Source organism: Rattus norvegicus, chromosome 1 (assembly GCF_036323735.1).
Source record: "Rattus norvegicus strain BN/NHsdMcwi chromosome 1, GRCr8, whole genome shotgun sequence".
Classification (NCBI taxonomy): domain Eukaryota; kingdom Metazoa; phylum Chordata; class Mammalia; order Rodentia; family Muridae; genus Rattus; species Rattus norvegicus.
Window position 1 is genome coordinate 121,366,086 of NC_086019.1, and position 21,299 is coordinate 121,387,384.

The following is a 21,299-nucleotide window of genomic DNA, read 5'->3' on the forward strand; positions in this document are numbered from 1 at the left end:
TGCAGAGCAAAAGACCTTGGATCATACTATCATAAATGAGTCATTGCCATCTAATCTTTTCCTTCATAGCTCAGGAAAGATGTGTAGAAGACTGGTAGAAATATTGTAAAGCACAGTGGTGCTGGAAGGAATGCAAGCAAGTTAATAATGTCCAGATACAACAGGACTGATACACATATTGACTCATATAAATCAGGAAGCCATGCCTAGGTTCTGCACAGGTTTGCAGGTCAAAATTATTTTGGTAGCTGAGTAATATTCCATTGTGTAGATGTACCCCATTTTCTGTATCCATTCCTCTGTTGAAAGGCATCTGGGTTCTTTTCAGCTTCTGACTATTATAACTAAGGCTGCTATGAACATAGTAGAGCACGAACTGAAAAATATCATCCTGTGTGAGGTAACCCAATCACAGAAAAACACACATGGTATGCACTCATTGATAAGTAGCTATTAGCCTAAATGCTTGAATTACCCTAGATGCACAGAACACATGAAACTCAAGACAGATGATCAAAATGTGAATGCTTCACTCCTTCTTTAAAAGGGGAAAAAAGAATACCGTCGGCAGGAAATAGGGAGGCAAAGATTAAAACAAAGGCAGAAGGAACACCCATTCAGAGTCTGCCCCACATGTGGCCCATACATTTACAGCCACCCAATTAGACAAGATGGATGAAGCAAAGAAGTGCAGGCTGACAGGAACTGGATGTAGATCTCTCCTGAGAGACACAGCCAAAACACAGGAAATACATAGGTGAATGCCAGCAGCAAACCACTGAACTGAGAACGGGACGCCCGTTGAAGGAATCAGAGAAAGGACTGGAAGAACTTTAAGGGGCTCGAGACCCCATATGTTTAACAATGCCAACCAACCAGAGCTTCCAGGGACTAAGCCACTACCGAAAGACTATACGTGGACTGACCCTGGGCTCCAACCTCATAGGTAGCAATGAATAGCCTAGTAAGAGCACCAGTGGAAAGGGAAGCCCTTGGTCCTGCTAAGACTGAATGCCCAGTGAATGTGATTGTTGGGGGGAGGGCGGTAATGGGGGGGAAATGGGGAGGGGAACACCAATATAGAAAGGGAGCGGGAGGGACTAGGGGATGTTGGCCCAGAAACCGGGAAAGGGACTAACAATCGAAATGTAAATAAGAAATACTCACGTTAATAAAGAAAAAAAGGGAAAAAATTAAAAAAATTTATTTGGCATCCAACCACTAATAGCTGGAACTGAATATGATCTACCTCACTAAGAAGCTCTCTCCAGTTGACAAATTTTCTGATATCAAAAACTGTTGTTCCAGTACAGTTTCATGGGAGTAGAATCCACACTGAGGCAGGTGCTTCATTCTACCTTACATAAATAAATGGTAATTTTGATTCATAATATATTATATTTTTAACCATGCTGGTAATTTCTCATACATTATTACTCCCAAATTAATATTTTCTTGGGCTTTTCTCTGTAAGCATGTATCTCTGTGTTTCTATGTGCTTCTTGTGTTTTATCCTTTCTGATTCCTTTGTTTTTTTGTTCTGTATCAGTCCTGATATTTTTTTTCTTTTCATATTTTCTAAGGGGTGGAATGAGAACATGATGAAGTAGATTGTTGTGAAAATAGAAAAAATCAGGGAGGGCAAAATAAGGAAGGATTAGAATATGTTGTCTGAAAAAGTCAATTTTCAAAAATTACTATTTAAAACACTGATACAGATTACATATTCATTCATCTTCATGTATTAACATTTAATTAAGTTAGTCTTCAGAGGATACATTTCTCTTGGTCCAAGGAAAACTTATCCAAGTCATACCTCTACTTCTGCTCTGATGCTTTCCTAGATGGAACTCGGTTTTAATTGGAGTTCATTTTACATACTCTGTCCAATCACTGGTGAGTTATACTCTTTTTTCACTGAAACAGTGAAGTTTCAACCCTGGAACTGCCACAAACTGGGCATTCATCCTAGATTGAACAACATGTCTATGTCTCAATGGTTTTAAAAGAATAAATACTATCTGAGTTGATTGTATTGTCCTTTTGTTCAAGCATGTAATATTAAGTTACTGCAAAATATTTTACTCTATTTATGTCTCAGATAAAGTTGTTATTTGTTCATTTATTTCATCATTTAACCTCAATTTTTTGGGTGATTTTTGATACATACTCCCAAACTGCAGCCTAGGGTTCCTTCTAACTAGTGTAATCCAAAGTGTCCTCAGACAGGTACTTCAAGTTCATCTCTCTCAGTGTGGCATTACAGGTTATAGCATGGTACCGTCTATCTACTTTTTTATTCAAAAATTTCAGTCCCTAAAAAAATGAAATAATGAAATTCACAGGTAAATGAGTGGAACTAGGACACATCATACAGAATGAATTAGCTCAGACCAACCAAACAAATGTGTAATCTATTTGTTTATGTGTGGATATTAGCTGTTAAGTCAATGATTACCAATGGGCAATCTACAGAATCATAGAAATTGTGTTTAGAGTGAGGGACTAGGAATAATAGATAGGTCTCCTTAGGAGGGATAGAATAAATCGATATGCATCATATGGTGGCTTGAAAATGGAGGGAACAAGTATGATAATTATTGAAGACATGAGTAGAGCAAGGAAAATGGAGATAAGTAACATTAAGAGACATCTTATGGTTACTGTGTTAACAAACAGTTAGCCCTTTATGAATACATGCATATGAATGCAATTTAAATGATTTCTTTGAACACTATGCTCTGAAATCAGAGGTATTAGTTGCTTACAATAGGTTAAGTAGCAAGGTCGTGGCTTTGTGCATATACTTATTAGCAAGATGATCCGTCTGAACATGCACATGAATCTATTCCTGAAGGCATGAATAATAAAAAGTCACATGCACACAACTGCTACTGTATATGGGACAGGAAAATGAAAAAGGATAAGGAACAAATGTGGGGTGGCACTTTGAGATATTGAACTTCAATAATTGACTGAATAATGTTGATAGATTCCAATTCAACATAGATCTGTCTATCGATCTATCTACCTACTTACCTACATATATACCTATTTATCTATATTTTATTATTATGGATATAATAAAAATATGGCATCAGCAAAACTTCATGCATGTATTTCTGCATTTTGTTTGTGTGTGTGTCTGTGTGTTTGTGTGTGTTTGTGTGTTTGTGTGTGTGTGAATTCCTTAGTGTAGTTAAATAATATTCACATTTCCTTCCATTTCTTTCATATGAAATCCTTCCCTGCCCATCTAGTTTTGTATCTTTTTCAGAAACAATTTATACTGCAGTATATATAGCTGTGATTTCAGCAAGTTGTAACATCAACAGGCCTGGAAAAATTGCCTACTGATGCAATAATGGTATGAGTGGCATGAGAATAACCAGCCTACATTCTGGTTGGATTTAAGGCTTGTTCCCCAAATTGAAATGTACAAATTGTCCTGTTATTTGAATCAAAAACCTGTAGCCAAACAGAACATAGGCCAGGAGGGAAGGAAAATGTTATTACTCTGCTAAATGAACAGTGTATTAATCTAAGTCCTAATGACTTATCCTTAGACCCATAGCTTACTATATTTTTCAACCCTCTTGAGAGAAGACTCGTCTGCTGGCACATCATGCCTAACATAAAGATCAATAGCTGTTCAAGATGCATGGAATAAGAGAATGCTCAATTCCAGTCACTAAATAAAAAGTCTATATCTTGTCTCCTTCCCAAGTTTCAGGATTCATTGAGGAAGACAGGCTGGTAGAGTTATAACTATTATAGACAGTAAAGGACTAAAGTCAGCTTTCTTCAATATTGTGGTTAATGCTGAATAGTACACACTGACTTAAGCGTAAGGTACTCAGAGATTAATTCTCTCTCTCTCTCTCTCTCTCTCTCTCTCTCTCTCTGTGTGTGTGTGTGTGTGTGTGTGTGTGTGCACCATGACCACATGTAAAGTTCACAGAAAAATTTGAAGAGTCAGTTCACTACATGTGCATGTGTACGTATTCTAGAGAGCAAAGTCAAATTGTCAGGCTTAAACAGTAATCACCTTTGTCTGAATTGCCATGGTGGCAGGATGCCTAGGCAGTCCCCACCTACTCAGAAGGGGAGAGGAAGAATAGGGGAAAGTTTGTGGGAGGGGTGGTGATTTGGGAGGGGGACAATGAGCATAATGTAAAGGGAAGAAATAAAATATAAAATTAAGTTTTAAAAAGTTAAAATGATCTTCATATATATATATATATATATATGTTCTTGTAATAAATATACACATCAGGAAACTCTTAATATCATGGGTCTGTATTTCATTATAGGGGAGTTTTTAAAAAACCATCGTATAAATATGAAGGGAAACTAGTGACAGACTAAGTGTCTTAATAAGGCTTTTACTTCTGTGAACAGAAACCATGAGCAATGCAACTCTTATAAAGATCACATTGAATTGTGGCCGACTTATAGGTTCACAGGTTCAGTCTATTACCTTCAAGGTAGAAGCATAGCAGTTTTAAGGCAGACATGGGGCTGTAAGAGTTGAGAGTTACACTTATATTATGAAGGCAGCAAGCAGAAGATTGGATCCCAGATAGCTAAGATGTGGTTATTAAAGACCACACATACAGGGACACACCTACTCCAACAAAACTACATCTCCAAATAGTGCCACTAGCTGGGCCAACCATAAACAAACCACTGAACTACATGGTGATGCTAGTAGAAGCGGAGATGTGAGGAGTGAATGTGAGGAAGGATAAATATCCCTAAAGTCGTTTTGAGAAAGGCATATGGAAACAAGCTTCTGTAAGAGGGGCTTCTCTACACAAATGTATATAGAAACCTTTTTCAAATAATGTTAACTAGTAATAAGACAATGGTTTCTCCACAGGACACTATAGCCAGACAACTACATTGTCCAGTGCCAGATTGGGTTGTCTACTTTGAATTTACTTTCTAGAGAATTTGCATACAGTCCATCCCATTACAAACCTTCTTGGTTACCATACAGAATTTGAGAGTAAGACCCTATTGCTGAGGTCAACACATGGTTAAGTCAAAGAACAGTGTGAATGTATCGAGCATTGACCAATAAGCTTGATTCTACTGTGTTCCTTAGTGGATAACTTTCATAGTACCAGAATATATGAAGCAGGCTACTGCAGAAGAAGTATAATCACCACTTCATCAAGCCTGGAAATACTTCCTGCCAATGAATAGTTCTGATACAGTGATGAACTGCCTATTATGAGAATTACCAACATTTTGAGTTGGATTAGAGTCCCAAAATTAAACCCATAATTGGCACAGTTTTCTGTAGAAGGATCCTGCAACTAAACAGGGCCTTCATATTACTTGCACATCTACCACTATTTCCATGCTAAGTCTTACTGATTTAAATCAATCCATAAGTCATAATCATACCAATAATTTAGTGTACCCATGAAAATATTCAAAGAATAGAAAATCTGGCATACCCTTGTATAAAATGTATAGGCATAGTTTATTGTTTAAATGGGGAGGGAGGGATTTTTGTTTATATTTTATACCTTAATAAATGTAACTTTCAGTTTTAGCACATATTGTATTTTCTGTGTAAAACTATGTGGAATGGAAATAAACATATGCAAAATAGTTGATAGATTCCATAAACATATTGGATGGTCCTGTCCATGGATTCATGGTTATTAAATAATTAAAATAATGCATATTGAAGAAAGTACCATCATGATATACATTAATGCTTTTGTGAGCTTGCATGAAGGAAGTATACCAGTAAAGGCAATGTGAGAAATGCATCATGATTCCAAATTGCTAGCACCAATATAATATGTAAATTTTATGATATTTCCTTTAACTATATGTGGGTATTACTTGAAAAAAGAGAGCTCAAATTGTTGAAATGCATAAAATAATAAAGAAAACAATTAATATTGAAATTAATCATTTTGGGGATCCAGTTTCTTTTTAAAAACTCTAAAATAGGAAAATTATGAACTTAGGTGTATATAAATTTCAGTTTAATCTATGAGTTACTTTCTTGCGAGAGAGCAGTCTTAGGATTAAGTGCTCAATATTTGAATTTTATAAACAATGCTTTAATCATCCACTTGTGATATATGGGTGATTTTGGAAGCAGGTTTATAGTATGGAGAATCATTTCTCTGAGATAAATAAAACTGTGAGAGAACTAAGTTTGAAATTTAAGAGGACTACTTCTAAAAGCAGTCCTGTAGCTAAATAAAAATTAAATTTCAGACAATGTCTATAAGCTTGTTAAATTCAGAAAATATTATGAGTATATTTGTAATACTTATTTCATCCTCATGCGTTTTCTAAAAATGTAAAATCTATTATTTTATAGTTGGCTATTGAGACCACTCAAAACTTTGGCTTTGAATGTTCTATAGGTCTTGAAAAAATATATACAAGATTCTTGGTGAAAATTTGTGACTGAAAAGAATGATTCATTGGAAACCCAGGGATGGACAGAAGTTGGAAGACTTCTGATCACAAACTTATTATTTATTATTAGTGTACAATATTTATTTCCTTAACTATCCTCTCTGATTTTGCAAACAAAATATTTTAGGAGTGTTCTGAAACAAGAATTTCTTAGTTCAATTCATACATGAAGTCAAAGAAAGAAGTTCCACATTGGGAAGTGGTGATTTGCCAGGCAATGGGAAAACTATATTTACCTATGTCTTTACATATATATGATATCTAGTTCCATTTCTTTGGGGAGAAATTGATGCTTTGCTATCAAAAAATAACATTTGTGTAGTAAGTATGAATAGGGAACCATTATAAAAATCCAAGGACAGAAAATGACTAAACATTTAGTAAAATTTAACAAAAAATATATTACAAGGCCTGAAGGTAACATACAAAAAGTGAAAATCATTACTACTAGGCTCCAAAAATTCAGAATTGTGGTATAAGGTGTAAGGTACATTATATATATGTATATATATATATATATATATATATATATATATATATATATATATATGCATAGAGCACATCTGAGTAGTGGTTGACATTTACAGTCGGGGCGTTTCCCCATGGATCTCTTTGGGCCAGAATAAGCATGCATAGACTTATTTCAGTTAAGGGAATCATATAGTATCCAAAAAATTACAGGATCCATCTTCCATCTGCTGTAAATATTTTCTTTTACACAGGTGAAGGAAAGTGTATCAAAGGCTGTGTATCAATCATATATATATATATATATATATATATATATATATATATATATATATATATGATTTCATGAAGAACTTGCTGACAGGAGCCTGGTATGGCGGTTACCTGAGCGATTCTATCAGGACCTAACCAAAATAGATGCAGATAGAGTCAATCATCAGACTGAGCCATGGAGACACCAATGGAATATATATATATATATATATATATATATATATATATATATATTTGTAAGAAAGGAAGTAAATATTTTAGGAACAGGATTAATTTTATTCTAGAAAAAACATAACCTATCAAAGATTAATAGAAAATTGCAGAATAAAAAATCTTTAACATGGAAAGACAAGTTGGATGGATCATTTTTAATAGTTTAATAGTGTGTTAGAGGTTGAAGCCTTTTTAGTGTAATCATCCTAGAAGGAGGCTTCAGTGGTTGCTTTAACAAGGAACTGATTTGTACAATATGCGGATGTCAAAAAAAATTTAATAATAAACTATCGTCATGGGTAGTTTTGAGGCATACATGCATTCAGAGGCCAACACGACCCACCATTTGTGCTGAATGTTCTTATATCATACAGTACATTTCCACATAGTACAGACCCAGTGTTCTGGCCTTACTGAAAACAAGTATATGTCTTGGCAGTGAGCTGAGAGTACTAATGGATATAACTGTGGGAAGAATCTGGATCTAGGGCTGTCAAGAGCACTGCTACCTCCTTATTCTGAAGAAAATGACATGGTCATTCTTACATTGAAAGAATTTTTCAAGAAACTTGTCATTAATTTTTTAATTCATCATTCTATTCATTTACACTTCAAATGATATCCCTTTTATCTGTTATCCCTCCACAACGCCCCATCCCATTCCTGCTCTCCCATTTCCCTTTGCCTCTATGAACGTGCCTCTCTACCCATTCATCCACTCCTGCCTCATCACTCTAGCATCATCCTAGGTGGGGTCTTAGGACTCCACAGAACCAAGGGCCTTTCCTCCTGTTGATATTAGATAAGGCCATCCTCTGCTACACATGAATCAATAGCCACGTGGATCTCCAGGTATACTCTTTGGTTGGTGGTTTACTCTGGTAGCTCTGGCTGGTCTGTTTAAATCATATTGTTCCTTCAATGGGGTTGCAATTGCCTTCAGCTCCTTCAGTCCTTCCGCTAGCTATTCCACTGGGGTCTCCAAGGCTCAGTCTGATGATTGGTTGTATCTGCATCTATTTGGTTAGGTGGTGATAGAACCACTCAGGGAATAGCCATACCAGGCTCCTGTCAGCAAGTGCTTCTTGAAATCAGCAGAAGGGTTGGGGTTTGGTGTATGCAGAAGGAACAGATTCCTTGATAGTGCAGTCTCTGAATGGCCTTGCCTTCAGGTTCTATTCCAATTTTGGGGCCCGTCTTTCCTGTTGTCAGGAACATTTCTAGATTAAAATTTTTGAGATTGGTGGGTGGCCCCATCCCTTTACTAGGGGTGGTGCCTATCTACTGCAGGTGGTCTCTACAGATTTTATCTCCCCTTTTTCGGGGTACTTTTGCTAAAGTCATTCCCGGTTGGTACTAGGAGCCTCTTGTTTCCCTGGCATCTGGGAATTTTTAGTAGATACCCCCAGTTCTGCAGTCCCACTGCTAATTATTTCTATTCAGTTTCCTGACTTTCTGTATTTCTCTTCTATTGCTTCCAATACCTGATCTTGTCCTGTCTTTTCCCCTCTCCCTCCTCTCTTCCTTCCTGGTCCCTCCCTTCCTCTATCTCCTGTGATTATTTTGTTCTCCCTTCTATGTAGGATTTATGCATCCACATTTTGGTCTTCTGTCTTCTTAACACAGATATCACTCAAAACTCTGTCCATAAACAATTGAAAGAATAATGAAAATATGGTACATTAACTCAATGAAATGAAACTCACTTCTTGAAATAATAAAATCATGGAACTCTTACTTAAGTGAATAGAACTAGGAAAAAGTCATCCTGAGTGAGAAAAATCATCCTGAGTGAGGTACTCAGAACCCCAAAGAAAAATTTAGGATGTTATCACTTAAAACTACTTCTTAGCTTTTGTTATTTTGTGTTTTTTTTTTCAGAGTTGAGGACGGAACCCAGGGCCTTGCCTAGCAAGTGCTCTACCACTGAGCTAAATCCCCAACCCCTAGGTTTTAATCCTTACAAATGCATGTAAGAATCCTTAAATCCTCAGTGTAAAGATATAGAGTGGGGAAATAGAAATTATAGAAGGTTTTCCTGAATAAATAAAACATAATTAAATCTGGAGACATGTGGTGTAAGGTGGTAGTTGAATGGGAATATTAAATGCAGAAGTGGAGGAAAGTGGGGTAAGGGACACCAGAATCTGTGGACTATCTGAAGAATGTTATAGAAAAATACTACAGTAGAGGCTCCTTAATATATACTATGTTAATGGAATATTCTTAAAACACATCATAAAATAATGGGGAGAGTACAACCTAACTGCCATCTCTCACTAGCAAAGTCATTCCAGTGTCATGTATGGGTTACATCTATTTGAGTTTTGATGACTGAGATCACACAGAAGCTCCCAAACAACTTACATTCCTACCCACATCATTGGTTGCTTTAGAAAAACTGATGACAGAACCATATTGATGAAACAACACTTACCTATCTCATTGAACATGAAGAAGTTAAGCTGGTGACTAACTGGAGTATTCACCCCTTCTAGATGGTGTTCATGGATTGGAAAATTTATTCATACTTCCTGAGGAGAAAAGGAAAGGTGAACATAGCTGAAATCTTTCAATTTACAATGGTGGACTGGCTACAGTGTACACGAGTGCAATAGTTGTACAAATGTGATGAGAGTAACAATTACGTGAAAGGATTTAATGCCCAGTCCCTGAGACACTTTTCTGACATACCTCATATGTCCAAGAAAAGAGAAATAAGTAGATTGTGGACCAAGGGGCATATCAAACACCATTTTTTCTGCAGAAGCAATGTACCAATTTAAAGAATCCTAAAGATATTCCGTCATTCCCTTTAATAAGTATATTACTCAGCCATGATCACAGAAGCTACAATCTGTTGTTGGTGGAAACAAAGGCAGAGACACATACCTGAAGACTGTGTAGAGATTAAGAGAAATTTGATAACTCAGTTGTAAATGCAAATTCTCTATTAATACTCTCCCTTCACCTCTCATGAATCTTTTTCTTGGGAGAAAACTGAGAGCACCTGGGAATGGAAAGAATGTAACAAAGTACCAATGTCTTTCAGATGTAACAGATGTGACTAACTCACATATGATCTCACATAGAACATGACAGCATGATATGGTTTCCATAGAGTAAAGTGAATTGACTGCCACTACTGAGGGAAATAAATAAACATGATCTACCATCTCTAACCATGAAGCTATTTCCACTATAGAAAGGTTCCTAAAGGAGAAATTAATTTAATATTGTGGAGTCTAATTGATTATAGAAATCGCACTTATGGAAGATTTTATACAAAGCAGTAGACAGGCAAATCATATGAACTCAATTCTATTTTGACAATAATTTTATGAATCCTAATGCTGTATCTCTCAACATAAATAAGCAGATATAATTGAACAAAAGAGAAAATGGGAAAGAGCCTCAGTTCGCTCCAGGAGATTTCATGATAAGGTCATGAGGTATACACACAATAAACATTATTTTCTAGACACTGAGGATTCATCCTTGTGCTATCCAGGAATGTTTCCCTGGTGGTTATCTTTCATAATGCTCTAAAACACTATTCAGGCTCCATTAAGAAAAAAAATAATGGTTTTCTTATCCATTAATAATCCTTATATGCTACAACAGTGAATGGCCAGGTAAAATGCATTAACATCGCAAATGTACAAAGGTATTTTGTGCTTAACCAACCACATTATTAATTAGAAGTGAGGCCAGTTCTACAGGACAGAATTTATGAATGATAGTACAAACATGATCAATAAACTCAGCTAGGGAATTTAAAGACCCTAGTAGAGAAAACACTGACATTGTTTTTCTAAATCTCCATTTTGTCAAATTCCTTTTTAAATATTTCTGCTATGTCCTTTGGTATGTGTTGCTGATTATTTCCATAGATAACACTTTCATTACTAATGTTTTGTTGGCACAATGATACATATTTACATAAAGGACTGTGAATAAGCAACAGTCAGTACTCAGACATAGTTGGGGATTCTAAAACTCCCCAGATGGGTAAAAGCTAGAGGACTGGAAGAAATGCTCTGGGATGTCTCTATAAATGGCATGGCTGTTGTAAACATGGCCTCCTAAAGTTAGGGTTACATGTGTGACCCTCAAAAGCCTGAGCAAATATTCAAGAAAGGAAGAAGGAGGGCTTCTCAATATTCCAACCCTATATGCACACATCCTTACTGACATAGATGGCTACCAGAGTAGCAAGTTTCCTGTTTCCTTAGAAATGTGGTCACTGGGAAGGATAAACAGAACATATTTCAGAATAATAAAACAACATACAACAAAATCAGAGGGAGCATCCTGCTAAATGGTGAAAAACTCAAAACATTTTTATTAAAATCAGGAACAAGAGAAGGAAGTTTATTCTTCCTGTCTTATTCTGCATAGTATTAGGAGACTCCTTTGAATATGATATGATTTTATGCATAAAAGTTCCTAAATGTGGCATCAGGAACCTGACAATTCTGATAATTACATTCAGCAATGTAGCAGTATAAAAAATTTAAGAAAATTCATGTCCTGAAATAACAAATACTTTGAGTAACATCCTATAGAAACAATATCATTCATAAAACATTATATATCATATTGTTATATAATATATGTCATATACCATGTTATATAAAATATTACATATATATTACATATGTATATATTTGATTACCAATAATATTCATCACACAAATTAAAAAAATAGTGTTGTAAAACTAGATGAAGACAAAAAAGATTCCCTGTAAAATAAACCTGAATAATGATCAAAGTTCAGGCGGTATCTGCATGGCAGATTTCATATTATTCTATAACATAGCTGAAGTAACAAAACTGTAATGAATATTGCCACTCTGTTATATCTGTATTAATTAACACCTGTTTAGAAGCAAGAACCTTAGCCAACCCTCAGACTGCTCTTGACTTGGATCAACATAGTCTTGAATTTAAGATTTTTTAAATCTTAAACACAAACAACATTTTGAAATAAAAAACAAAATACAATGAATAAAAGAATAGGATAAGCCTTTGATGAAATCTGTGTCTCAAACCTATTATTAGTCTGCATTGTTTCCTCTGTACACATCTGAGAGCATTCAATTTAGTGTTTTTATGGCATACTTGAGTGTGTTAACAATTGGGTCTCTGATTCTTGTGTCTGCTCATTTTCCTTCTGATTGATTGCCTTGTCCACCTTCAATATGCTCTTAATATATCTTATTATATTTCATTTTATTTATGTTTGGTTGTTATCCCTTGAGTGTTCTTTTCCTCATGAGAGACAGAAAGGGAAGTGATCTGGAAGGGAGGGGAGGTGGTTAGAAACTGGGAAGGGTTAAAAAGAGGAAAAATGTAATCATGATATAAAAAAATAAATAAAAATGGAAATGAAAACCTGGACAAAAATCAATTTTCAATTAAAATACACCATTTTATAAAGAAAAACAAAATACAATTCCAAAAAAGACCAGAAATAATACAAACAGAAACAAAAGCAAAAACACCCTTGTGGCTTTATCTGATGGAGGATGGCCAAAGTCCCCAGCAAACAAACCACCCAAAAAGACCAAAACCAAGTCTGCGTTCTATTTTGCATATCTTATAAATTCATCCATATCAGAGGATGAAAACAAAGTATAGACTACATATTCAAAGAAAGTTATTTCCAATCCACCAGTTTATTGTTGAATCTGGGCATATTTTAAAAAGACACTAAAGCATTTTCATAACATTGAAATTGGATCAACTTATGTGATCACAGAAGAAAATGGTTTATCATTCTGTACTACTCTATGCATTGTATGTCATCTGAGTATGTTTGTAAGTGTTTTTGTGCATATATATATATGTATATGTATATATATATATATATATATATATATATATATATATATATATATATATTTATGTTTCCACATGCCTGAAGTTCACACACCCAAATTCACTCTGCCCACTACTCTTTCTTACAGCCATTTTGAAACACTTATCTTTATTGTAACTAACATTACATCAAAACTCATTCTTACCTGATACCCCTAACTATTCAGAAAATGGAGGTGCAAACCACGTGATCTATTGTGTGCTTTCCCTCTGATGATAATCTGTATGTTAACTTTCAAGTGTTTTTTTATTCCTTCAAATCTTTCAGTCTACGGCAGATACCCAGATACCACTGTAACTTCATTTATGGATGTAATTTTTATGCAAAATCCATTTATGAACTTAAATTCCTTTTTATTTTTCTGACTGCCATTACTCCCACACACCAATAATACACAATACTGTCAGCTCTTTTAAATGCTAATATTCACCCTGTAAGAGAACTGAGCTGAAGTGACAGGGCATACTGACAGCTCAAGTGGAGGGGCACTGCGGTAAACAAAACACAGGACAGGACAAAGGAAGCCAGGTCCAGATCTGACAGGTTTGTGATCTGACTATTCAGAGTCAAAGGCTTGAGATGTATAGAATAATCTACTATTCCAACCAATTTGCCATATTTTGTGTGAAAAAATCAGGTCTATGAAATAAATTATGGGGATATGAGGGAGCTGACCTTGTTTGCTGCATTGCCTTGCTGACCAGTCCTAGGGTGCTTTGACAGGCATCTTTGTCTACCTCTTGTCTGAACAGGACCTGCTGCATGACTTAAGTAATGACATTGTCCTCTGCCCCTGTTCTGTGCTAGTGAGCTAGCATTACCCTCCAATCACGCATGCGTGTATGGTTGCCAGGCTGCAGAGATTCAAAATCTTTTCGAAAGCTAATGACACAAGGCAGGTTGCAATCAGCTTTAAGTTGTCTTATTGCTAGTATGAAAGTGGGGGGTCTTCTTAAACCCCTGTATAAATTGGTCAGGGATAAATTCAAGGTGCTTTTTGGGCAATGATGCCTACAGGATATTGAATTATATTCACATTTATATCTCTATACAAAGGAAAGAAAGAGTGCTTAGGAAAAATGTAACAAAATTAGAGAATGTACGAAAACACTAGATATTTGTAATATCAGGAGAAATCACTAAAGAATAAAAGATGCTATTTTAATAATATTCTGCATTAGTCAGATTTTGCTTGATAAGGTGGATTTTTAAAGGATCTGATGTGCTCATGTAAATGAAGCACTTGCCATTAACATAATGTTTGTTATTTACTAAAAGCATTGGTTTGTGATTCAATGATGATTTTTTCTTCTGTTTTAAAAATTGTTACTTTGATATATTTACTTTTTTGTTTGATTGCCTTTTAAATAGGTGCTTACTTGTCCAATTTAGCTGGAATGGAAATTCACTTGATGACAGGGCTGTCTTTTAACTCAGAGATTTATTGACTTCTGACTTGTAAGTGCTACATGTAAACTCACATGTCACCACAGTTAGATATATTTTAATGTTAATTATGTGTACATGTATACATTCTCTCTGTCTCTATCACTGAGACTCTGTCTCTCTATTTTTAAGCCCGAACTTGTGTCTGTGTGGGTGTGTCTTTCTCTGTCTGTCTGTCTTTCTGTCTGTCTCTGCTCTCTCTCTCTCTCTCTCTCTCTCTCTCTCTCTCTCTCTCTCTCTCTCTCTGTGTGTGTGTGTGTGTGTGTATGCATATGTGTAGAGGTATTAGGTGCTAAAGGCTGTATATGTATCAAGATATGCAGTTACATGTAATTTGAGATTCCTGACATGAGTTCTGAGAAATAATTTTGCAGAGCAGTATTACTTTTTATAAGAAGAAGCATCACTCAACATCACTATGCAACTTTAAACCTTGGTGATTCTGATGCCCAATGAATATGAAAATGGAGTACAAACAAAAATGTAGAGTAGCTCCTGAATGTTAATGATTCTACAATCATTTATGTTTCAATAAAGGTAAATTATATTGACTTAATAATATCCTTTTCTGCAAGACAAAGTATACCTTGGAAAGAGAAATGCATCAGGAATTACAGAATGTACTTCAAATTTGGACAATCAGCCCTGTGTCCTACAATCAAGGAAGGAAAACATTTGCAAAAACAACACGGTGACTTTGAATGCATACGGGAATACTCAGCTTCCTATTCTATAGCATTACTTTCAGAAGCTATCCCTGTGTGGCTAACTTTACTTCAATATAGGACTGAGCAGATAAGGATGGCAATATATTAATACATATCATATTGAGAGAAGGAATGACCACTCTTCAACAGGCTGGGCTACTGCAGATCAGACCCTCTGAATCTTCTGTCAATGCTGGAGATGTTTAAAACTTGCTGCAAAGATTATTCTGCAATCTTGATTTTAAAGATACCTTTCAAAGATTGATTCCTAATATTAAAATCCTGTGAAATTACAATGCCGTAGTATTGTATTTATCAAAATTGTCAGAGGGTACTTGGTAACAAGTACACAAGTTACAGTAATTTATTATATAGAGAGGCAATGTTTGCATCAATAGCTTTTTTTCTGGACAGGATGATGCTGTGCAGAATAGACTGGATTTAAATATACAGTGCTCCATCTTAATCTGCCAGCTATTTGGTAAAAAATAATGGTTTTTATGTAAGGGATAATGGCAACGATAATGTATGGTTTTCTAAACAAGAAAATGAATCCTAAATGTTTTTGCATTTTATACATGTACTGTGTGTCAATGTGTGATCAGGACACTGAAAACATTGAAAGAAATCCCTGTGTTTTATCATATTATTGTGGGTTTGTTTGTTTGTTTGTTTTTACTGGATTTTTTATTTATATTTCAAATGTTATTCACTTTCCCGTTTTCCTAGACATAAGCCCACTATCCCATCTTCCTTCCCTTCTTCTCTAAGGGTGTTCTCATCTCCATCAAGCCCCTCCTGCCTTCCCCCCAACATTCCCCTACAGGGAGAGTCCAACATTGGCAGGACCAAGGGCTTCCCCTTCCACTGGTGCCAAAACAAGTCTATTCTCTGCTACCTATGCAGTTGCAGCCCTGGGTCAGTCCATGTATAGTCTTTAAGTAGTGGTGTAGTCCATGGGAGATCTGGTTTTTTTCCATGGTTGATCTTATGGCATTCCAAGCCTCAGATCTTTCAGTCCTTTATTTCCTCCAATGTGGGTCCTTCATTTGCTGCTCCAAACTCTGCCTCCATATCCCCACCTATGAATATTCTTGTTTCCCCTTTTATGAAGGAGTGAAGAAGAAACTCACATTTTATGAACTTTTCATTTTCTCTGATTAGTGGTGTCCTCCTTTTATCCTCTTCCTCCTTTTTCTCCTCTGATTCCTCCTCCTTTTCTCCTTTATTTTATTTCTATTTTTGTTCATATTCTGTTTAATTTTTGCAATTTGTGAGACAGTGTCACATTCTGTAGAGTAAGTTGGGCAAAAATATGAAGTAAATATTTTGCTTCTATTTCTTGAATGATATGATTAATATGTAAGTCAATATATCTTGAATGCTTTAATTTGATTTGTAAATGTGAATTTGAATTGTTCATTAATTACTTTTAGAATTTTTTGTTTTGTGAAAAAGTCCAGTCATGTTGGCACATGCCCTTATATCTAACAATTTAGAGTCATAGGAAGAGAGTCTACTATGAGTATACTTACAGCCAGAATTACATTTTAGAATTTGTAACAAAAACAAAAATATATTAATAAAATTCAAATTGTAGTATAGTTGCAAAAAATTATTTCTTTTCTTTCTGTATTTCTAGTGGTAAGCAGCATGTTGCTGAATTAGCAGCTTATATCTCAAACCACAGAGAAAAAGCAGAGAGACTTCTCTCAAAACCTTCCACAAACAATCATCAACTAGGAGTCAACTGTTTAAAAATTAGAAACTAATCGTTTACATCTCATTGAAACCACTGCATTCTACTCCTTGTCACCACAGTCTTACAACCAATTTATAATAAAAGTATACTATACAAATTTAAAAGACTCCATTACTTTTCATAGAATGAACCATGTTTAAAACCTTAAAGTGTCATTGAGCCTCAAGTCAATACTTTCAATGTTACCCCTGTAAAATCAAAATATAGTTACATATTTTTGCATACAAGCACATAAAACATATATAACTTTTTCTCTAAAATGATTTCAGGCTGTTCTGATTAATGGTTAGGATGACCTTCAGCATCATATTATTCTGTCCCTACCTCCTGGCTGCTGTTGTTCCTTGTGTGTATAATATATCTGCATTTGTGATGAAGGTCAAATTCAAATCTGTTTATGTTAGGCAAATATTTTACCAAAGGTTGAATATCAAACATATCTGTCCTTGGAATTAAAAACCCAATAGCATTTCCATTTTCAAGTCTTTCACAATCCAAATTTTCTATAAAACTCTAACATCTCATTTTGAAAAGGGGGCTCCTTTAAAAATGTACTTTATTACCTCCAGAGAGAAGAAGCAATCAACGATGTGAACAGAGAAAAATCAAACCACAATCGTGTTAATACCTCTACATCTTATTACCTGTGATCCACTTATATTTTCTGGTTCATTTGAAAGAGTCTGAGCAACATCATCATCATCATCATCATCATCATCATCATCATAATCATCATCATCATCAACTACAACAACAAGAAGAACAAAAACAACAACAATAATAACAACCACCCCATTGTGAGTTATCCAGAACCTCAAAGACAAATACAGAATGTATCTGCTTATTTTTTGATATTTTAAGCCCTGACAATGGCATACAAGAATTAGGCAGGAGGAAAGGATTTTATGAGGGTAGAGAAACAATATAAATAATTATGGGGCATATTTGGGGGATATATTGGAATGTAACAAATAAATGGAGATGGGGGAATGAAAAGGAGAGAGTGGAATACTAAGAGGGTCAGCTATAAGTAGGAGTCAGATCAGTTCTTAATATATAACATAAATAAAAATAAAGGATATTTAAAAAATTGGAGAGAATGACAGAAATAGACATCTCTTCCCACCAAATGAAATCTCCGACCCCATGTATTGGCTATATCTACTATATTTTTTGGCCAATGTGTCCTCATTGTAATACTCCAATCACTTCAAGCTATTGCCTAAGGTACTGAATGCTGCATACGGCTGGTGATGGCTCTATTGTCGAAGACAACACCTACATTTCTTTTGAACATAGAGAAGACAAACAGGTGCCTCACTAAATCATTTACCTTTTGAATAGTGTTGCTGGTACTTAAATGTGTTTGGCAGGTTTATTGAGGGAAAACTTAAACACCAACCCACCTCTATACTATTTGACCTATCACACTCAGCTGCGTACAGGATACAATGCTGCAATTGTGGCACCTTGAAGGGAGTAAGCAACCACTATATGACTGGATTTGCGACATGCAGAGTGAGATAGAACACATTTCTACCATTGTTCTCATGACAAAATACTGGGGTTTAAGGCTTAAAGCAGGTATTATTGTCTGCTATGCAAATGTAGATGCAAAATGATTCCTAACAATATTCTGTTATTCCCATATATCAGTATATTGCTCTATTGTCATCACAAATGGTAGCATATATAAAAGATGGGGACAGTTACAGAGAACTATATCTGCACAATATACAAAGTGAAAGACCTTGGATCATATTCTCATAAATGAGTCATTACCAGCTAATCTCTTCCTTCATGGCTCAGGAAAGATTTTTAGAAGTCATGGTAGAATTATTGTAAGGCACAGTGGTACTGGGAGGAATGCAAGCAAGTGATCAATAATGTCCAGATACAAAAGCACTTATATACATATATACTTATATAAACCAAGAAGCCATGCAAAGGATATGCACAGGTTTTGCAGGCCAAATTATTTGGTGTCCAACCACTAATATCTGGATCTGAATATGATCTACCTCACTAAGAAGCTCTCTGATTGTCATAATTTCTAATATCAAAAGTACTTTGGTCCAGTACAGTTTCATGGGAATAGAACCTACAATCCAGCAGGTACTTCATTCTACCATACATAAATCAATGGTAATTTTGAATTTTTTTATTCATAATATATTACATTTTTGACCATGCTGGTAATTTCTCATATATTTTGACTCCCAATTTAATATTTTCTTCAAATTTCTCTGTAAATATGATTCTCTGTGTGACTATTTGCTTCTTGTGTTTTATCATTTTTGATTCCATTGGTCGTTTGTTCTATTTTAGTCAGGTTAGTTTTTTTCTTTTCATGTTTTCTAAGGGGTGGGGTGAGAACATGAGGAAATAGGTCATTTTCCAGATGGAAAGAATCAGGGAGGATGAGGTAATGAGGCGGGATATATTGTTGGAAAAAATCAATTTTCAAAAATTACTAATTCAAAAACTGATACAGATTGATATTATTTCATCTTCATGTATTAACATTTAATTAAGCAAGTCTTCAGAGGATAAATTTCTTTCTATTGGTCAGAGGAAAACTTGTGCAAGTCAATCCTCTATTTCTACTCTGATGCCTTCCTGGATAGAACTCTGTTTTAATTGTAGTTCATTTTACATACTCTTTCAACTCACTTTGTGAATCAAATTATATCTTTCACTGAAACAGTGAAGTTCCAACCCAGTAACTGCCATATCCTGGGCATACATCCTAGACTGAGCAACGCCCCTATGTCTCAATGGTTTAGAAAAGAATGAATATGATTTCATTTGATTTTTCTCTCCTTTTTTTCGAGCATGCAATATAAAGTTACTGAAAAATATTTTACTCTAATTATGTCTCAGATAAAGTAGTTATTTGTTTATTTATGTCATTTAAACTCACTTCTTTTGCTGATTTGTGATACATCCTCCCAAACTGCAGCCTAGGGTTCCTTCTCACTAGTTTAATACAAAGTGTACTCAGGCGGGTAGTCCCAGTTCATTTCTCTCAGTGTGGAATTACAGGTTACAGCATGGTACCTTCCGTCTACATTTTCATATTTGAAAAATTCAGTCCCTGAAAGACTTGAACTTCAAAGGTAAATGAATGGAACTAGAAAACATCATACTGATGAAGTTTCCAGACCACCAAGACAAGTATATTATATATTTGCTTATATGTGGACATTAGCTGTTAAGTCAATGAACCAATGTACAATCTACAGAAGCAGAGAAATTCTGTTTAGAGTTTGGGACTAGGAGTAATAGATAGGTCTCCTTAGGAAAGGTAACTAGAATAGATCAATATGCATGGTATGGGTCTTGAAAAGGGAGGGAAGAAGTAGTGATAATTAGTGAAGACGTCAGTAGAGGAAGGAATATGGAGATAAATAAAATTAAGAGGCATCCTATGGTTACTGTGTTAACAACCAGCAAATGCTTTATGAATATATGCATATGGATGCAGTTTAAAAGATTTCTTTGAACATTATGTTTCTGGAATCAGAAGTTTTGATTATTTACTGTAGGTTAGGTAGAAATGCTATGACTTTGTGCATATCCTAGTTAGTGAGATGATAATTCTGAACATGCATATAACTGAATTCCTGAAGGCATAACATTATAAAGTCACAAGCACCCAACTGTTACTGTATGTGGGACAGGGAAAAGGGTAAAGGATAATGAACAAATGTGGAGTGGCATTTTGAGATATTGATCTTCAGTAATTAACTGAATATTGTTGATAGATTCCAATTCACCAAGATCTGTCTGTCTATCTATCGATCTATCTATCGATCTATCTATCTATCTATCTATCTATCTATCTATCTATCTATCTATCTATCTATGATCATTCTAACTACATACTTATCTACATATCTACCTACTTATCTATATTTTATTATTATGGATATAATAAAAATATGCCATCAGCAAAACTTCATGCATGTATTTCTGCATTATATTTGTGTGTGTGTGTGTGTGTGTGTGTGTGTGTGTGTGAATTTCTTAGTGTGGCTTGATCATATTCACATTTCCTTCCATTTCTTCCAGATGAAATCCTTCCCTG

The 21,299-nt window shown here is 35.1% G+C and overlaps 1 long non-coding RNA gene across 5 annotated transcripts in view; it reads right to left on the reverse strand.

Annotated features, from left to right (window-relative positions):
- The window catches only part of LOC134483413 (uncharacterized), a 723,689-nt gene that overhangs the window by 572,439 nt on the left and 129,951 nt on the right, over positions 1 to 21,299 (reverse strand). For all 5 annotated transcript variants that reach the window (XR_010060293.1, XR_010060297.1, XR_010060294.1 and 2 more), the window contains exons 14-17: positions 17,854 to 17,954; positions 16,581 to 16,738; positions 10,303 to 10,420; positions 9,848 to 9,944 (exon numbers count right to left, since the gene is read on the reverse strand). This is a non-coding gene — a long non-coding RNA (uncharacterized LOC134483413). The remainder of the gene's footprint in view (positions 1 to 9,847; positions 9,945 to 10,302; positions 10,421 to 16,580; positions 16,739 to 17,853; positions 17,955 to 21,299) is intronic.